The following is a 12,146-nucleotide window of genomic DNA, read 5'->3' as shown; positions in this document are numbered from 1 at the left end:
AATTATGTAATTTGTGTAATTTGCATGATGATGTCATGTTGCCCATGATGTCACTTGCCCATCTAGTACCCCTAATGGCCACCCACATGCTATTATTCCTGTTACTGTTATTTTTAAAGTATTCCCAACCTAAGAGGGCCTTACAGATCACTAAGTATATCCAAAGGCTTCAGGAGATCTCTGGGCAGCATCTGCAGGTTGTTGTTGGCCAAAGATCTGAAAGAAAGGAAGGACAGCTGTTTTGTGCCAAACATTTCATTGTCCTCACATTAAGACTGAACAATGGAAGTTGCAAGCTGCAGCTATGCTTTTTGAAAGATTCTTCAATGTGCAAAGTTGCAAGCTGCAGCTATGCTTTTTGAAAGATTCTTCAATGTGCAAAGGTTCATCCTTTTTAAGAGTCGTGAAGAGTTGTACAACTGAAAAAAAAAATCCCAGTACTCTCTTCCACTTTGCAGCAAGACAAAAGGTTCAAAAATACTCCACCATTCAAGGTAGAGAAATTCTAGAACCCTGAAAATGAGGTAGAAAAACAGAAGCCTCCTTCTCAGGGGAAGAATTCTTCCAAAAATCTGAAGACTTAATTCATCTCAGAGGTCCTGATCACCGCGAGGATAGATACCATGTTTTCTTTGACTTGCTACCAAGAGAGAAAAATTATCTTAGGCTCCAGACTCTTTAGCCAGATGGGTGTGAAATGAGCTCTGTGCATTGGTGTAAGTGAAAACTCACAGATGCGTCAGGGACTTAAGCCCACGAAAGGCATTTTTTGACAGAGACTGGATGTCATTGTTCTCAATGAACCTGAGGAAAAAGAACAAGATGATAAGGGGCCATGTTTTGGTAAGGTTCCCCCTACATTTTCTACATCACCCACCCACCCACCCACCCAAGGGAGCCCCAGGCCCACCGCTCCTCACCACACGCCGCAGAGTCGCCACGACCACCAAGGCCCGGCCCGGGCGGCCGTCCCATCCAGGGCTCGTCGCTCTGGCGGCTCGCCACTCCGCCGACCGCTGCCAGGCCAGCCTCGCTGCCGAGGCCCAGGGGCCAGAAAAACACCAGGCCCGCCGCCCCTCGCCGCAAGCCGCAGTCGTCGTGAGCCCCCCAAGCCCCGTTGCCGAGGCTCGTCCGGAACCGCGGAGACGCTCAGGCCACCCCTCCACGCCGTCGAGGCCGCCGCGTCGCCCGGCTCCGGCCCGCTCAGCTCGCCGCACCAGCCCGCGGGCCGCAGAGTCCCCGGGGACCTCCCGACGCCCGCCGCAGCCCGCCGCTCACCGCCAGTCCAGGCACCCAAGTCCAGGCGGGGAAGACCGACGAATCCAAGCCCGGGCTACTTAAATTAAGCCCAGGCGATCCTTGTCCACCTCAGCCCCACCAGCAGCAAGGCGGGGGGTTGGTCAAACGGGCCTAAAGAGCCGAAAGCCCCCGAAATTCCGCAGCGCCGAGAGGGAAGGAGCGGCAGCTTAACTCATTGAGTTAACTATTTCTCTTAATTGCAAGAGAAAAAGGATTTTTTAAAAGCCACTTAAGATATGGAAGTTCATGTATTATCCCACCTGGCAATTTCCACAGATTTTTATATGCCAGCCAGAAATTATTTAAGAACTTTATTCCAATATCATTTTATGGAACTTACAGACTGTATCTTACTGAATAAACGTCTGTCTCAACTGCATTTCCTTCCCAGACTGACATTCTGATCAGGTTCTAGCAAAGAGAAGCTGGCACTGATTTTCACAGCGCATGGAGACTGGCATTTTGGGCAGCTCTTAAAGGGCTCCAGCCCAGAGAAGCCTCTAATAAGCCTGACCTTTCTGCAGGTGGACATTTCGCAGGGATAGTCAGTCAGTCAGACAGACAGACAGAAACATAAATTCTCATTCCAAGGATTTAATTTGCTGAGATATATAGATGTACTGTGGTAAACAGCTTCAACAGATGTTTTCAAAATTCACTTCTGCCCCACCAGATTTCTTGATGAAGATTGTTAATCTGTATCCCAAAGATGTCTTCAAAACTTGAGTCTGCTTCTCCCCTCTTCTATCACCATGATTTTGTCTAGATTAGAACTAGAACTATGCCTCCTGAAGAATCTGTATAACGACCAAGCAGCAACAGTAAGGACAGACCACGGAACAACGGACTGGTTTAAGATTGGGAAAGGAGTACGGCAGGGCTGTATCCTCTCACCCTACCTATTCAACTTGTATGCAGAACACATCATGCGACAAGCTGGGCTTGAGGAATTCAGGGCTGGAGTTAAAATCTCTGGAAGAAACATTAACAATCTCAGAGATGCAGATGATACCACTTTGATGGCTGAAAGCGAAGAGGAACTGAGGAGCCTTATGATGAAGGTGAGAGAAGAAAGTGCAAAAGCTGGCTTGCAGCTAAACCTCAAAAAAACCAAGATGATGGCAACCAGCTTGATTGATAACTGGCAAATAGAGGGAGAAAATGTAGAAGCAGTGAAAGACTTTGTATTTCTGGGTGCGAAGATTACTGCAGATGCTGACTGCAGTCAGGAAATCAGAAGATGTTTAATCCTTGGGAGAAGAGCAATGACCAATCTCGATAAAATAGTTAAGAGCAGAGACCTCACACTGACAACAAAGGTCCGCCTAGTTAAAGCAATGGTGTTCCCCGTAGTAACATATGGCTGCGAGAACTGGACCATGAGGAAGGCTGAGAGAAGGAAGATCGATGCTTTGGAACTGTGGTGTTGGAGGAAAATTCTGAGAGTGCCTTGGACTGCCAGAAGATCCAACCAGTCCATCCTCCAGGAAATAAAGCCAGACTGCTCACTTGAGGGAATGATATTAAAGGCAAAACTGAAATACTTTGGCCACATCATGAGAAGACAGGACACCCTGGAGAAGATACTGATGCTAGGGAGAGTGGAGGGCAAGAGGAAGAGGGGCCGACCAAGGGCAAGATGGATGGATGATATTCTGGAGGTGACGGACTCATCCCTGGGGGAGCTGGGAGTGTTGACGACCGACAGGAAGCTCTGGCGTGGGCTGGTCCATGAAGTCACGAAGAGTCGGAAGCGACGAAATGAATAAACAACAAGAACTAACACATTGGGAGGAGGAGGCAAAACTCTGGATAACTGTGAGACAAATAACTTTGTTGTTTGAGCTTCTGTAGATCCTCATCTATTTCATCTATATACTACCAAAACTGTCGTGTCTGGTTGTTTGTAACCTTTAACTGGGCAAAACAGTGCATCATAGGGCAACCATTTTTGAACCAAGGTACCTCAAATGGGCTAACTTAAAGAATGTTTCCAAAATCTGGGACCCATGGCAAAGTTGTGGCTGCTTCAGCACTACTGGGCCTTCTGACTATACTTCCCAGAAACCCTGAGGTTGCGTGGTGCAAGGGAAGATGGGAGGAGCATATCCATGCCCTCTTTCCTGCCTCCCTCTGGCCCCTTCGCCCAATCACCTGGTGGAGGGCCCATCAGGTGAGCAGCGATTGGCTGCTTTGGAACCAAGGCTGAAATTTGAAATCTCTTAATGAGGGTGGGCAGTGAGGGAAGCACAAGGGAGTGACTTGGATGCCTGCTGCGAGGTGGGGCTGGCTGGGGAGCACCAGCAGTTGTGGGCAAGCCCTCTTCCTCCCTGGAGGGAAGGGGCCCTTGGGGACATGCCAGGAAGGGGTGCAGGTTTCCTCATGGTCTGTGGCTCCCTTTGTTCTCCCTCACCCCTGCAAAGTGGCAGGCAGTTCCATGGGTCAGCCGAGGAGGAGGAGTGATTTCTGATGCTCCCTGCCAGCTTTCCACAAGCAAAGTCAATGGGGAAGCCTGCGGGAAGTCAGAAGTCGCTCCCGCTTCCACTGCTTTTTTGCTCACCCGTGGTCATTCTGTTTCTCTGTTTAGGTAAGGAAATATCTCTGACAGGATAACCCAACAGGTCATGGATTGTCTAGTAGGGTATAGTCCTGAGTATTAACTGTGGAGTATATACCTGTTGTTGGGAAGAAAGGAGGGAAGCAGGTGATGGTAGAAAATAGCACAAAAAAGGAAACCAGCATTAAAGCAGGAGGTGGGGGTGACTCAAATATGTGTTGCTGGTTAACATACATAGTGTTACCAATCTTGGTTTTTGTGCAGTTCATGAAAAATAATTCAACGAATTCTAAGTGCCCTGTTTTGCATGACATCCATCCCTGCAATTCTGTTTCTCAAGGACCGTCACCTTGAGCTTAGCGAGAGCATCCTGCACCTTTCTGATGCCAGTGTTGCGCCCATTGATTCTTTTGTGTACTCTGGGTAGAGCAGAGGTGTCCTCAGGGTGTGGTGAAAAAAAGTCGAGATGGTGGCTACAATGGTGCAATCAAAGCTCTGCTTATTTATGTGTGACACGCATAAAAAAACAGGTGGTGCTTTGATCATGCTCATCATGGCCACCATCTTGATTTTTTTCTGAGCATATCCTGACGATGCTCCTGGGCCAGCATAAAGTATACCGGGCCTTGCTGACGCATGACAGCATGTACCAACCTGGAGGATGAGGATCTGTCCGTTGCGGTTGTGTATGACATTGTGAGATTCTGTAAGAGTTTAGAGACAACTTGAGGAGAGTCCAGACAATCTGTGTCTCACACTTTGTCTGCGCCACTGTGCTGTATTTGTGTCAGCTGTTACGGCCATTGAATGCTTTGGACTTGAAGGCAGATGTCTTCTTTGGAGCACACAGGTGTGTGCAAGTAGCACCTTCCTGCAGGTCCTTAATCCATGCCTGGCTTTTCCTGTAATCAGGCTACACTGGAAGAGGACAGCTGCATGGTTCAGAGAAAAACGCAGCTTCTTTAAAGAGACTGGTGGGCACTCCCACATGCTTGAAGGCACATTTTTCTCCCCAATATGATGAGATGCCCAGCTGTTCTTGCAATAGCAGTTTCAGGTTAGACGTCTGTTTGTGCCCAAGTCCAAACTATCACACAGCACTTCTACAGGGAAATGTCATTGTCCAGTTGACAAACACACAAACACACACAGATATTGTGGTGTTTGCAGGGGGCATCAAAAATGACAAGATGGTGGTCATGACCACATGACCAAAGCCCTGCCTCTTTTGTATGCACTTTGACCTTACAGACATGTACAAAAGGAGCGGGCTTGGATCTTCTGGTTGCAACTACTACCTTGACTTTATGGGCACCTTTATAGGCTGCCATGCAAAAACGTGCCACGAACCCAAAGGCTACAGCAGGCTGCAATGCAACTGCCGGCTGACTGGTGATGTTCATGTCTCTGTTTTTTCTAGGCTGGATTTGTGTTGGCACAGTAAGAGTTGGAAGGTGGGTCCTATGCCAAAGGGTGTAAGAAAAACCCTGGCAAGGAACTAGAGCCAGGTAAGGCGCACCTGGCATTCCAAAAGCACTGGAAGGGGGGGGTCACTTTTCTCCAACTCTCCATTTCCTCCCACCTTCACCCCGGATGGTTCTCAGATTATGCCTGAGTCTGTTGAGCTGCTTTAAAAAGCAAGGTGGAACTCGAGGGGGAAAGAAGGGGAGGCTGCCAGAGGGGCGAGACAGAAATTATGTGAAGAAATGCAAATCAATACATTTCTTTTCAAGATTCCTCAGTAGCAACCTGTGGCCATTAGGCATTTCTCGAGCACCTGTATGGGTGATGCCCATTTGAACTCTGGTTGTTAAAATCAGGGATGTCGGGGGGGGTGTCCTGGGGGTCAAAAAAGTCAAGATGGCCACATGAACAAAGACCCATGGCTTTTAAGGGGTGGGGCTTCTATTGCACAGTCATGGCCACCTTGACTTTTTTGATGCCCCCCTCCTCTGCGAATCCACCCTGGCTACCAGCCTGGGAGAAAATTTCTGCGAAGAGATGCTTCTCCTGAAATATTACCTCTTCCAATAAAGACCTGAGTCACCCGCCCTAAAGTATTTTCCTTTGAATTAATCTTGTCTACACATTTAGATAATCAAGTACACATATATTATTGCGGTTTTGTCTCTGTAATATAAAATTTATTAACTAGAAAGAAACCCAACATTATTTACAAGCTCCTACTTAGAAAAACTTAGAATATACACACAAGTAAAATAATTATAGTATCGAACAAAGAACTCTTAAAGTAGAATTGGCCTCCCGGCCCAGAATCTTCTAGAAGAAGCTGAAGGGGACTATCGCCAAGGACAGCCAAATTTGGGGTAACCAAACCATAGAGAGATGTCCATTTCTCTCTCCCGCTCCACAAAAAACTTGACTCTCCCCACTGAGGTCCAGCAGGCTGCCTCCTCCCTCTCCTTCTGTGCGTCCCGCTTCATCTGCTCCCGGAGCGGCCGTTGCTCATCCGAGATGGGCTCCGAGACCTCCAGGTCCTGGGGTGGCGTCCTCCAAGGGATGAAAGTCGCCCCTTCATAGGGGGGGGATGAAGAGGGATCCTCGGGCAGTGGGCCTCTGTCTGCTCTTTGGACGATGCTGGACTGCCAGAGGTTTGGTGCCAGGTCAGCTGGCTTACTCAGCATTCCAACAGCTCCAGCTTGGGGTCTCCAGCCCTGGGTGTGCGGAAACTGAGAAGCTAAGGGCCCTGTGGCAGGTGGGATTGGGGCAAGGGACGCCTGCCTCCACAGCGGCTTTGGTTGCTGAATCGGCCCGGAGAGTAACGGCAGTTTTTGCCAAGGGTGCGAATGTGGCTTAGGTATGAGATGGGATGAAGGTCTGGACAGGAGCTGTGCAGGTACTTTTGTCACAGGGTATGAGGGTGGCTTGTATGGGGGAAGCAGTGCAGGGTTAGGTAGGAATTGCAACGGTGGCTTAGTCAGAGGTTGTGAGGACGGATTAGCTAATGTTCTAGGCAAAAGCCTGGCCTTCGGAACAAGGTTTTCTGGAACAGGATTGTAAGATGGAACTGAGTGGACTTTCTTGCTTGGCATAGATGAAACGTTGCTCTTCCCCAGTGGGTACAACACTTGCACGGACTCCATCATTTGTAAAGCCAGGTTGGTCCTGGGGACTGGCTTCGGTGCGTCTTCTGCTTCTGTTCTGGGGTAGCGCTTTTTGCCTTTCATCCCAGAGAGGCTCGCATTTATCCTTGCTTTCTCTTTACACTGGGTTTTAGACTGAATCCTCTCCAACCCTGAAGCATCGTGGCCCATCATAAGATCTCTGGAAGAAGAACTAGCCTGGGCTGCACCCAGTTTGCTTGGCCCTCGCATTAGAAATTCAGGAAGGAAGATCTTTGGGTCTTCATTTTGAGTTAGAACTTCCCTGGGCATCTTTGCTGGAGTCAAATCTTGAAGGGGTTCCAGAAAGCAAGAGATCCTTCTGATTCTAGAGGCATCTGCTGCTACCTTTGCATGGATTCTTTTCCAAGGTTCCTCTCTCTTCTGGAGAAGCTGCTCTTTTCCCCAGGTCTCAGAGGATGTATTCCCCTTAGTTGTCTTCTCCTCCTTCTTGAGACTCATCTGACTTCTCTCAGATTCCAAGGTGTTTCTTTCCCACTGCAGATGAGGTGCTTTGGATGTATGTATCTCAAAACTCATTTTGGGCCTTTTGGGTGAAGGCTCTTCTTCCGTTGAAGTGGCTTTCCTTTTCCCTTTCAGCTTAGACAATTTAAGGTCCACTGAAGACCCTAAAGACAAAGGATGGGTGGCTTGTTGACTGGTGTGCCCTGTCATCACACTGAGCCTGGACCTTTTACTTAAAGGTGGGGATCCTGGACTGACAGCCTTTCGTTTGGATGCACTCCTAGATGCCTTCTGGGTGTTCTTCAGCTTCCCCTCACCCTCGTCTTTGCTTTGACCATGGTTAGATTTTCTTTGGTTTCCAAAAGACTTCAGAGTGCCTACATCCTGCTTCCTTTCCTGGTGATTTCTTGCTGGGGCAAGGACTCTTCCTGTTATCGTGGCCTTCAGTCCTTGTAACTTGTCATTAATTTTGCTCCATAGATACGTTGTGCCAAACTCTTTGAAAGTGTGAGGCTGAATTGAGGAGTTGGAACGCTGGCCTCCTGGTACTTCTTGAAGTTCCTCATCAGAATTGCAGAGGTCAATCACCTGCATAGCCTCTTCTTTGCCTGGTGATGTGGGCACTAGTGATAGTTTGCCCCCTGAAGGCGCCACACCAGGCTCACTAGAGCTTGCAATTCCCAGAGTGCCAGTGGCCAAACATGGAAGATCACGCTTGGGTAAGCCAGCTCCCACAGCATTCTCTGGAAGGGAGAATTCAGAAAAAATTTCTTGGAACACAATGCCTTCTCTTGTATCCTTTGAATCTGGACATGGGAACAGACTTTCTGGAAGGAAAGACTCAATAGATGAGATAAGCTGTTCAAAGTCAGGAAACTCAGTCAGGAGCTCCTGCGGCACATGGAACTCATCCATGAAGTCTGCCAAAAGAGTTCCTTCACCTTCTGCCCAGGAAGGAGGTGACTGATGGTTCTTCTCTAGCCCAATATGAGCACCCATAACTGAAAGAAACCAAAAATGGAACCTATGATTGGAGGACACCAAATCTCTTCTAGTTCGCTGAGACAAAATGTGAGCCATTCTTAGGTTCCCATACTTCTCCCACCTCCACATTTGCCCCTGCTCTGCTATGAAAGAAGGAAACAAAGGACTGTCTCCAACCTCTGCAGACCATTTCTCCAAGTAGCAACTTCCTTCCTGGTTCACAGCATCAGAACAGACAATCTACAAGCTTGGAAAATTTTGCAAAACTGGCTCAGTTGATGAACACAAGGCCAGTAAGGACTGGCAGGAGTGAAGCAGAGATTACTTTGGAGAACACCCTGAGGGATCATCAGGATGAAGAGGTGCTTCTCCCACCAACCCCTCGCAAATGTTCAGAGATGTGGTGAGGAAGCTGAGCTGCCTTTGAGCTCTATCTGTCTCATCATCTCTAGGAGTAGGATTGCCATGGACTGCAGTGGTACAGGACCGTATGGCTCCCTTCCCGCACTTCCTGGAGGTCCCCTGCTGAATGCTAGTGAACCTCAGTCAGCAACCGGTCAGGTACGCCCAGTCAGGCTGGACTCACCTGCCAGACTGAAAATGGGTGAGTGGTCCTCCAGGTTCTCTCCTGAAATACCAGCAACCACACAGGAAGGCAGCTTGTTAACCACTTGCCTTTCGTGTTAAGATGTAAGATATTTAAGATCTTTGCTTTAAGATTAATTTTAGGTTTTATGTGGTGTTGTAACTATGTATATTAATTACTTTTTCTGACATGGGTCTGGATCAATGTCCATTATTTATGGACGATTCATCTCAATGTGTTGTATTCTCTAAAGCCCACAGCACAATTTCACACATCTTGGAAGAGCATGATGGGACAGGCATCTTGCAAGGAGTCCTCCCTTGGCAGGTGGACAGTCTCCCCATCTGCAACGCTTCGGCACTCACCGTTCAGCCCAGAATTGTTGCCGTGGGCTTGCTTTGATCCCGCCTGGACCAGAGGGCCTTGAGAGGTCTGTGGGACGCCAGTCTTCAGACGAGCCCCTGACGAGGCTCCTCCTGGAGCTTGGGCCTCTGAAAGAAAGCAGCCAAGAGGTGATTCTACAAGCAAGGAAGCTCTTCCTTCCTCCCAACTACTGATCCCCTTCTTAGATGTTCAGCAGCCTTGAACTGCAGGATGCCTGCAAAGAGAAAGCAAGGGTCATCTGGCTGAATTTCTCTTTCTCTTTTGCTGGAGTCCAAATTTTTCCTGTTTTCTCACAGGGAGAGTTTGTGGTTTCTTTCTGTTCCGTCATAGCTGATAGCTACTGGGATCGTTTAATGTGTTGAAACTGGATCTTGCAGGGGACTGTGCAGGGCAGAAGCCCTCCTGATGGCCTGAGCCTCATGCAGCAGGCTGGCTCTCCCTCTGCTTCCCTAAAAGCCACTTTGCTCTGCCTTCCAAGAGCTGCGGCTTCTGCCCCATGGATGCCCCTCTTTCCCCACCCTCTTCATACACTCTCAGCTAGTGCAGATGGTCACCAGGGGCTCTCCCTCTCTCTGAAGACCATTCCCCCTCATCCCTGCGCTTGCTTGGTACGTCGAGGGATATCCTGGGGGAGGGCTGCACCTGGCTTGGGGACATGGAGGGCTTGGGGCCAAGGCTAGGAGAAGCGGCCCCAGTAAGACTCATTGGAAGAAGAGGGTAGCCAGAGACTGAACCCTCGGTTTGAGGTCCTCTCGGCTTGGAAGGACCCCAGAAGCTCTTGACTAGCGCATAGGTCCTTCCTGCTGCCTTGAACAGGGACAGGAACAAACTGAGGCTACAAAAGACGTGTTTGCTGCCTGAAGCAGGTCAAGTCTGTGGGTGACTCCTGGTACCAAGTCTGTTCAGCACTCACCTTGCAACACAGGAAGGATATGAGGCATGTTCTCAAACTCAGTATCTAAGGATGAAGCAGGAGCCAAGAGGATCTCAGGTGTCCTCACAAACTGATGGAGGCTACTTGGGTAATGTTCACTTCTCAGCTGAGCTCCATGAAGATGGTACATCTGGGATTTGTGTTGTTCCCCATTGGGGGCCATGACCTCTGAAAGAGTCAGACAGAGAGAAAATGAGCAAGAGACATGGCCTCTGTCCTGTGTAAAGCAGATCCTGCCATGGTGGATCAATCAGTCTGAGACCCCCTATAAAATTTTCCTACACAATTCCATGGAAGTGGCTGAAGATGCACAAGAGGATGAAGATGTCACTTCCCTGAGGTCTGTGCCTGCCAAACAGCTGGTATTGCTTCATCAATTGACTTGATAATTGACATCATGGGTCAAACTAAAAATATTTTAACTAATACTAATGGGCTGAATAGTCCATTAAAAAGGATTTTTAAAAAGTTAAAACAGGAAAAATGCACACCGTATATGTCTTCAGGAAACATATATCAAAGCATAGGTCTTCAAGAAATATATATCACCCTAACTCCAACCTTTGTTCAGGGAAGCCAGGGCTTGCCTTAGAAGATACCCCAGTTTCCTGAGGACTCCCAGGAACGGTGGCATAGGCTTCATCCTTATGGGACTGGGCTAATTTATTTATCAGATTGGTCACCGCCCACCTCCTCTCACTAGAGGGACTCTAATGCCTAATCTATGGCATTCGGAAAGGAAGACCAGCACAAACCTTTCAAGTCTGCATGTGAAGCTTCCACACTGCTGTGTCTGGATGGCCCTGCTGGCACTGATGTCTGAGAGATCTGAGGCTCCACCTCTTTGAGGACCAGAACCACTTGGCCGGCTGGAGATGGCAGCACTGGGAGAGACCTGCCTGTCTGAGTTGGACCTCTCTCCCCCAAAGGGATGAGGGCCAGAGTTCCATGGTTGTACAGGTAGCTCTCATCCTGCAAAGAGGCGGGCTGGCTGGGCCCGTGGTGAAGTGGCTGCCTCTGCACCAGCCGAAGGCAAATGTTGGAGGTGGTCGGTGCCCAAGCGGCTGCCTCTGCACCAGCTGAAGGCAAATGGTGGAGGTAGGAGCGCCGGTATATCTGCTCCATGGGACTGGTGGCAGGAAGATGTCGATACTGAGGTGGCAGTGGTGTATAAAAGGGCTGATGAGGGTCACCACTTCTCCACTCAGAGACAGGAGGGTTACAGGCTGCCAAGGTGGGCAGCTGTGGTTGTTCCCCATGGATATTTTGGAGGTGTGAAGCTCCTGGGGGCAGGTAGCCTTGGATGCCAGCATTGCCTGGGGTCAACTGAGTAGGCAGATGGGAAATAGGAGGCTGGACCCAAAGATTGCTCAGAACTGGTGTTCCTGTTCCAGAGATGTGATGAGGATTGCCTCCTAGAGCAGACACAGCCGCCACTATCGGGCAACTTGGAGCCTGAAGGTTCAGATTGTCTGGTGTCCATGCGTCATGCACATGATCTGTAATGCACACACATAAAGAAGCAAGGCCATTAGCTATTTATCTCCTGATAAGCCGGATTAATACACATACACAATTCTGAGTATTTGCATTCAGCATCTCAATATACTGTACACGAATCCTGTACAGAAAACCAGGACTGCTGTTTGGAAGCTGGGAGGGAGCAGTCGAGATTCAGACCAGGTACTTTCTCCATCATTCAAGGTCCCTGCTGGAATGTTCCTATTCTGAAGTGTGAATCTCTAGGTCACCTGAACTGTTACCGCCCGCTCTCCCCCGTCTTCCTGAACCCAATAGGGGCCACTTTGCTTCTCC

This window comes from Candoia aspera, chromosome 9 (genome assembly GCF_035149785.1).
Source record: "Candoia aspera isolate rCanAsp1 chromosome 9, rCanAsp1.hap2, whole genome shotgun sequence".
Classification (NCBI taxonomy): domain Eukaryota; kingdom Metazoa; phylum Chordata; class Lepidosauria; order Squamata; family Boidae; genus Candoia; species Candoia aspera.
Note: the sequence above shows the minus strand (reverse complement) of the source record.